Source organism: Balaenoptera borealis (genome assembly GCF_965194805.1).
Source record: "Balaenoptera borealis genome assembly, contig: HAP1_SCAFFOLD_477, whole genome shotgun sequence".
Classification (NCBI taxonomy): domain Eukaryota; kingdom Metazoa; phylum Chordata; class Mammalia; order Artiodactyla; family Balaenopteridae; genus Balaenoptera; species Balaenoptera borealis.
In genome coordinates this window covers 212,752-219,954 of record NW_028123720.1, presented here as the reverse complement: position 1 = coordinate 219,954, position 7,203 = coordinate 212,752, and the positions used below count along the sequence as shown (strand labels likewise).

The window sequence follows — 7,203 nt, the reverse complement described above, 5'->3', positions numbered from 1 at the left end:
GGAGAGGAGAGGGGGAGTCGGAGAAGGAGGTAGGGAGAGGGAGAAGGCGAGAGGGTGCCTGCTTCCCTCTCTGTCTCCCTCCCTCCCTCCCTCCCTCTCCGTGTCCCTGTCTCCCCCCTCTCCCTCTCCCTCTGTCTCTCCCTCTCTGGGAGGGAGAGAGGGAGAAGGAGGGAAAGTGATGGAGGGAGGGAGAGGGAGAGAGGGTGAGGGAGAGAGGGAGAGAAGGAGGAGAGAGGGAGAAGGAGGGAGGAAGAGAGCTCTCCCTCTCTCCCCCCTCTCTCTCCCCCTCCCTCTCTCCCTCTCCCCCTCTCCCCCTCTCCCTTGTCTTTGCCTCTCCCTCCGTCTCTCCCTCTCTGAGAGGGAGTGAGGGAGACGGAGAGACGGAGGGAGAGGGAAAGGGAGGAGAGGGAGGGAGGCAGAGGGAGGGAGGGAGGGAGAGACGTCTTCTCCCTCCCTCTCCTCCCTCTTCTCCCTCTCCCTCTCCCTCTCCCTCCAACTCTCCCGCTCCCTCCATCTCTCCATCTCCCTCACTCCCTCCCAGAGGGAGAGACGGAGGGAGAGGCAGAGACAGGGGAGAGGGAGAGAGGAAGAGGGAGAGAGAGGGGGGAGAGAGGGAGAGGGAGAGAGGGGGAGGGAGAGAAGGAGAGGGAAAGAGGAGAGGGAAGAGGGAGAGGAAAGAGGCAGAGGAAAGAGGCAGAGGGAAGAGGGAGAGGAAGAGGGAAGAGGGAGAGAGGAGAGAGGGAGATAGGGAGAGGAAAGAGAGAGGGAGAGGGAGGGAGAGGGAGAGAGGGAGGGAGAGAGGAAGAGACAGAGGGAGAGCGAGAGAGGGAGTGGGAAAGAGGTAGAGGGAGAGCGGAACAGGGAAAGAGGTACAGGGAGAGAGGGAGGCAGCGAGGGAGGAGAGGAAGCAGGGAGAAAAGAGAGAAAGAACACACCGTCTACATTTCTGTCAAATGACACCGGGGATCCTTACACAACCAGGAGAAAGTAACACAGGGAGGCTCTTTCTCAGCTGGAACTGGAACTGCAGACGGGGCCAAACACCACCAGGCTGGCCACACGTGTCCAGCCGCCGCTCCAGCCCCGTCAGCCGTGAGTCCGGTCACCAGGGCTCTGAGTGTCTGCTCCAGGGAGCTGGGGTTCACCCTCTCACCCGGGAGGCCAGGCCAAGAGAGCAGGGCCCCGGGCTGGACACATAGGGGAAAACGCATCCCCACAGGACAGCTTGTGCGAGCAGATTCAGCTACCAGATTCTAGAGGCCCGGGACCACCCTGTGGCCCGTGAAACCCAGGAGCCACGAGGGTCTTGCAACGTGATTCCTGTCCGTTGGACTGTAAAGTTTATGTAGGGAATCTTGGAAACAGTGGTAACAAGGCTGAATTGGAACGAGCTTTAGGCTATTATGGACCACTCTGAAGTGTGTGGGGTGCTAAAAACCCTCCCGGCTTCGCTCTCGTTGAATGTGAAGATCCCCAAGATGCAGCCGATGCTGTCCGAGAACTAGATGGGAGAACACTATGTGGCTGCCGAGTAAGAGTGGACCTGTCGAATGGGGAAAAGAGAAGTCGAAATCGTGACCGCCTCCTTCTTGGGGTCGTCGCCCTCGAGATGATTATGGGAGGAGGAGTCCTCCACCTCCCGCACATCTCCAAGATGGAGAGCCTTCTCCGTCAGCCAGAGCAGGTCCCTTTCTAGATATAGGAGAAGAGAGAGATCCCTGTCCCAAGAGAGAAATCACAAGCCGTCCCGATCTTTCTCTAGGTCTCCTAGCCGATCTAGGTCAGATGAAAGGAAATAGAAGACCACTTTGCAAGAGGAGTGGTGTACAGGCAATAACTTCATTTGGCAGGAGTATGTACAGAAAATTCAAGTTTTGTTTGAGACTTCCGAAGCTTGGTGCACTTTTTAAATGTTTTAGTTGTTCACATTTGTTTGTCTCTTGGGACAGTGACACATAAAGGTGTCATTCTCTATGGTTTGAAATGGGTCCTGTGAGGCATGTAATATGAAGAATTGTTACCTTACAATGTTCCCTTAAGCAAAATTGAACTTGCTTTGAATTTTTGGTCTTGCCTAGACTGATAATAAAACTCTAACTCCTGCCCACCTAAAGTGTGATGTTTACTATTATGGAAACAACACTGGCAAACATTGAAAAGACTTTCTGTAGCTGGGATGTGGTATGCAGCTGTAGTTAAGCAAGCAGTCTTTAAAAGGTGCTGTGAACCCAAGCCAGCAGGTAAAAATGAAAGCCGCACCCTTACCCTAGATTAGAGGTTTAAAAATTCCACTAGTCTTCACACCGGACAAGAGATTGTCCAGGGAGTTTAAAATCTAAGAAGTTTCAAGGAAGTTAGTTTACCTTTGAGTTAGGTCATACGTCCCCTCTGTGATTGCTGTACATGAATACATAGCTCTTTGTAATATTTTTTGGAAATTTGAGATTATCAAGATACCAATGTCCTGCCAGATTAAGAGTATATTGTAGAGCTGAACTTTGAGTTACTGTGCAATTTTTTTTTTCATGCTGTCATTTGTAATATGTTTTGTGAGAATCCTTGGGATTAACGTTTTGGTTGCAAAAGAAAAAAAGAAAAGAAAAGAATCCGCCTGCCAATGCAGGGGACACAGGTTCAAGCCCTGGTCCGGGAAGATCCCAGGTGCCGCAGATCAACTAAGCCCGTGGGCCACAACTACTGAGCCTGCACTCTAGATCCTGGGAGCCAGAACTACTGAGCCCCCGTGCCACAACTACAGAAGCCCACACGCAACGAAGACCCAACGCAGCAAGAAAAAAAAGACGATACTGGCCAGGTGATCAAGGGTAAAATCGTTTGTCATAAGTCCCGTTGATGGTGTGTATCCTTGATGTGACCTGAGGAGAATGGCATTTTTATCTCTGTCTGGGTCTTCCGCCCCAAACCCCATAACTCCAGACCAACCATAAGAAAACATCAGAAAACAAACAGACTAACAAATTGAGGGACAAAACACCTGACCAGTCCTCCTCAAAACTTTCAAGGTATCAAAACCCAGCGACGTCTGAGAAATGTCACAGCCCAGAGGAGACTGGGACAGAAAAAGGATGTTAGGGGAACACTAGGGAAATTCTAATAAAGTGTGGACTTTAGTTAATAACAATGTATCCATCTTGGTTCCTTAGTTGGATAAACATGTCACACTAAGGTACTAATGAGTTGGAAATAGGGGTACTGGGTCAGGGTCCACGGCACTCTGTACACTCTGTACAGATCTTTGCAACTTTTTTGTAACTCTAAGCTCTTGTAAAATTAAGCGAGTACTGAACAGAGCTAAGAATGTTATTTCCCTGATTTGAACATGCCTGAGTTTCTTTTCATGGTCACATTTTTGCTATTTGGATGTGTCTTGGAATCAGTAGCAAAGGAGAGTTGCCAGCCCCTGGGAAGATGTGGGTGGTTCGCAGGTGGCTTGCTCTGGAGCTGAAGACCACGGTGGGAAGTCTGCAGCCTCGGGCTGCACTTAGAAACATGGGAGGGGATGGGCCAGCTCAGTTAGGGATGGAACCTATAAATAAAACTTTTTTCTTTTCCGTTATGGCTTATCACAGGATACTGAATATAGTTCCCTGTGCTAGACAGTAGGACGTTGTAGTTTATCCATCCTATATTTAATAGTTTGCATCTGCTAACCCCAAACTCCCAATCCAACCCTCCCTCACTGTTTCTCCCCCTTGGCAACCACAAGTCTGTTCTCTATGTCTGTGAGTCTGTTTTTGTTTTGTAGACGCGTTCATTTGTGTCGTATTTTAGATTTCACATATAAGTGAGATCATATGATATTTGTCTTTCTCTTCTGACTTACTTCACTTAGTATGATAATCTCTAGGTCCATCCACGTTGCTGCAAATAGCATTATTTCATTCTTTTTATGGCTGAATAATATTCCATTGTATATATGTACCACATCTTCTTTATCCATTCATCCATCAGTGGACATTTAGGTAGCTTCCATGTCTTGGCTACTGTAAATAGTGCTGCAATGAACGTTGGGGTGCATGTATCTTTCTTTCTTTCTTCTTTCCTTCTTCCTTTCTTCCTTTCTTTCTTTCTCTCTCTCTCTTTCTCTTTCTTTCTTTCTTTCTTTCTCTCTCTTTCTCTCTTTCTTTCTTTCTTTTTTCTTTCTTCTTTTATTGTCACACGGCATGTGAGATCTTAGTTCCCTGACCAGAGGTGGAACCCACGCCCCCTGCACTGGAAGCATGGATTCTTAACCACTGGACCACCAGGGAAATGCCAGGGGTGTATGTATAGTTTTGAATTAGAGTTTTCTCCGGATCTATGCCCGGGAGTGGAATTGTGGGACCCTATGGCAGCTGTATCTGTTCCTGCACGCCTCACATCAACCACCTGCACTCCAATCCTTGCTCTCAACGTCATCTTCGGGGAACCCAACCTGCGACAGGGACCTTGACAAGAAGAAATGGCTCAGGGAAAAGCTACCTGCACGGGGAGGAGATAGAGACCATCGCCCCTGGGGTGCGGAGGGGAGACATTTCACCCCCGATACTCATCTCAGCCCTCGTGGCTGCCCCACTCTAGGTCACCTCGGGATACAGAGGTGAGCCGGTTAGAGTCCCTGCCTGTGCAGGAATCGGGGCACCAGCGGGTCTGAATAATATTAGTGCAGGGTCTCCCCCGTGGCACTGGGGTTATTCGGGGCGGGTCATCCTCTGCTGAGGGCCCCTCCTGGGCACTGTGTGGGGTTTAGCAGCATCCCTGGCCTCACCCATTTGATTCCAGGGGCCCTCCCTCCCAGTTGTGACAACCACAGATTTTCCCCACACATCACAGAAGAACTGGGTGAGGCGGGGGCAGGATGGCTCTGGGCGAGGACAGCTGTGTTGAAGCAACCAGCCTGGCCCAGGGCAAGGTCTGCCCCAATCCCGTCAGCGCCTGCATTTAGAACTGCCCCTTTCCTCTCCCACCTCCCCTGCCCTGCAGTGGTCTCCGAGACATCATCCCCATGTAATAAATCACACCTTCTCAGTTTACTGTTTGCTGCCTTCACTAGAACGTGAGCTCTTTGAGGACAGGGATGCTGTTATGTCCCCAGCACCTAGAAGAGTGTCTGCTGTGTAGTAGATGCTTCATAAATACTTGCTGAATAAAGGAGTTGAATAAAGGGATGAGTGGATGAATGAATGAAGGTTACAATGGAAGGAGGGGGGAGATTCCCTTTCTGGCTCTCGGGGGTTGGGAGATCAAGTGAAAGATCTGTCCTAAATAGGCTGACCAGCCTTCTGGGGTTCCCCGGGACTGAGAGTTTCCCCAGAGTTCCAGCGCTCAAACCTGAGCGGTCCTGGGCAAACTGGGGGCGGGTGTTGGTCACCCTATCTAAACACAGTAACAATTCCAGCTGCAATAGCAATGGCCAATGACCTCTACGGTCTTATTGACCATGCACAGTTCTCTACCTGGCGGGGAAGGGTGGGCCGGGATTGGAATTCTGGTGATCCAGGGCGGGTGAGGGCACACCCTGGGCTTGTGGAGGGGAGTCCAGGAAGGTTCTGGAGGAAGTGACAGTGACACAGGAGGGAGGGAGGAGTCTAAGGAAGAACATCCCACATGACAACCTGTGCCAATGGCCCTGGGCCCAAGGTCACACCTGACCAGGGCTTGCTTTTTTTTTTTCTAATTTACTTTTCCCCACATGGATATGCAATTGTCCTAATGCCATTTATTGAAAACTCCTTAATTTCCCCACTTTCTATCATATCAAGTTCTCATATATCTGTTTCTGGACCTTTTTTCTATACCATAGAGCTATACGTCCCATCCTTGCACCACTAGGGCTGTTTCATCACTATAACTTTATTTATTCATTTTGTTTTGGCCGTGCTGTGTGGCATGTGGGATCTTATGTCCCTGACCAGGGATCGAACCTGCATCCCCTGCAGTGGAAGCTCGGAGTCTTAATCACTGGACCTCCAGGGAAGTCCCCAGGGCTTGCTTTGACATCCATGGAATGGTGGCAGGTGGGCACGGGGAGCAGCTGTCTGTGAGCCATCCTGGGTAGAAATGCAGGGTGGAGGGGAGGACAGATGGAGCTGGAGGGGAAGAAGCGGAGGAGGGAGGGAGGAAGGGAGGGAGGCCGGGCGAGAGACAGACAGAGAGTTTCCGGAGACAATAGCTCTGGCCGTGTCCTAGGGCATGAAAGCTGAAAATAGCTCCTAGTGCCGGGAGCCTTGGAGCCGGAGGCTGGGAGCCAGGGTGACTGGCTCTCCTCCCTGGTGTGTGTGTGTTGCGGGGGGGTGGGTGGCTCTGGGCTTCTCAGGCTGGGAATGGGGTGCACAGAGCAGGAACGGAGCAGGGACCCTTCTCTCTGGAACCTCGTGGGCCATCCTCAGCTCACAAAGCTGAGCCACTCCTTGCCCTACGAGTGGGGGGCTTATCCTCCCTGTCCCCTGGATCATACCCCCTCACACACAACTTCCCCGTGTGTGTTCCCAGCAACCAAGAGAATCTGTTTTTAAAAGATTTGGGGGAGGGGGGTAACCATACAAACAAGAGCAGAATGGATACTTTTTCAGGATATGAATGGCTCTGTGTAAGCCCACCCCCAGGGTAACCACAGTCCTGACCTCTAACACTCTTGACGAGTCAGCCTTGGTCTGGGCTTGCGGACCCACGGAAGCTTCCTCATTCCCTCCTTCAGGTCCCGACTCTCCCTCGGCGTCTTTGTGAGAAGCACCCGGGGAAGTGGGACTGCTAGGCTGTACTGCTGCTAGAACTCCACCTGGGCTCCACCAGGCTCCAGCCCCCCGCCCTGTCCACCTAACTGACCCTGAGGCACCTCAACTGGTAGGAGCAGCATCACCTTCCCTCCTGGGACTCGTGATACTTAAGGGAGACACCGAAAGACAAGCCTTTGGCTCCCTGGCTGGCAAAGAGCAGGTACTCAATTGTCATAAGTGTCCGTATCAGTGAGGGTTCTCCAGACAAACAGAATCCATATGGGGTGTGTGTGTATATACACACACACGTACATATGTACAAGCATACAAAAATATACAGCTGTGTACATATGCAGTATGCGTACACACATATACACACATAGTATATACAATACACACATACATATATACACACATATAAAATGCAGTTCGTATATATACAGTATGTATACACACATATACACACAATATAGACAATACACACATA

General features: G+C 50.7%; 1 pseudogene across 1 annotated transcript; it reads left to right on the top strand.

Annotated features, from left to right (window-relative positions):
• Window positions 1–1,312: 1,312 nt before the first annotated feature.
• Window positions 1,313–1,799, top strand: LOC309621467 (serine/arginine-rich splicing factor 3 pseudogene; annotated as a pseudogene). The gene has a single exon. The product of its transcript is annotated as a serine/arginine-rich splicing factor 3 pseudogene (transcript).
• Window positions 1,800–7,203: the final 5,404 nt, after the last annotated feature.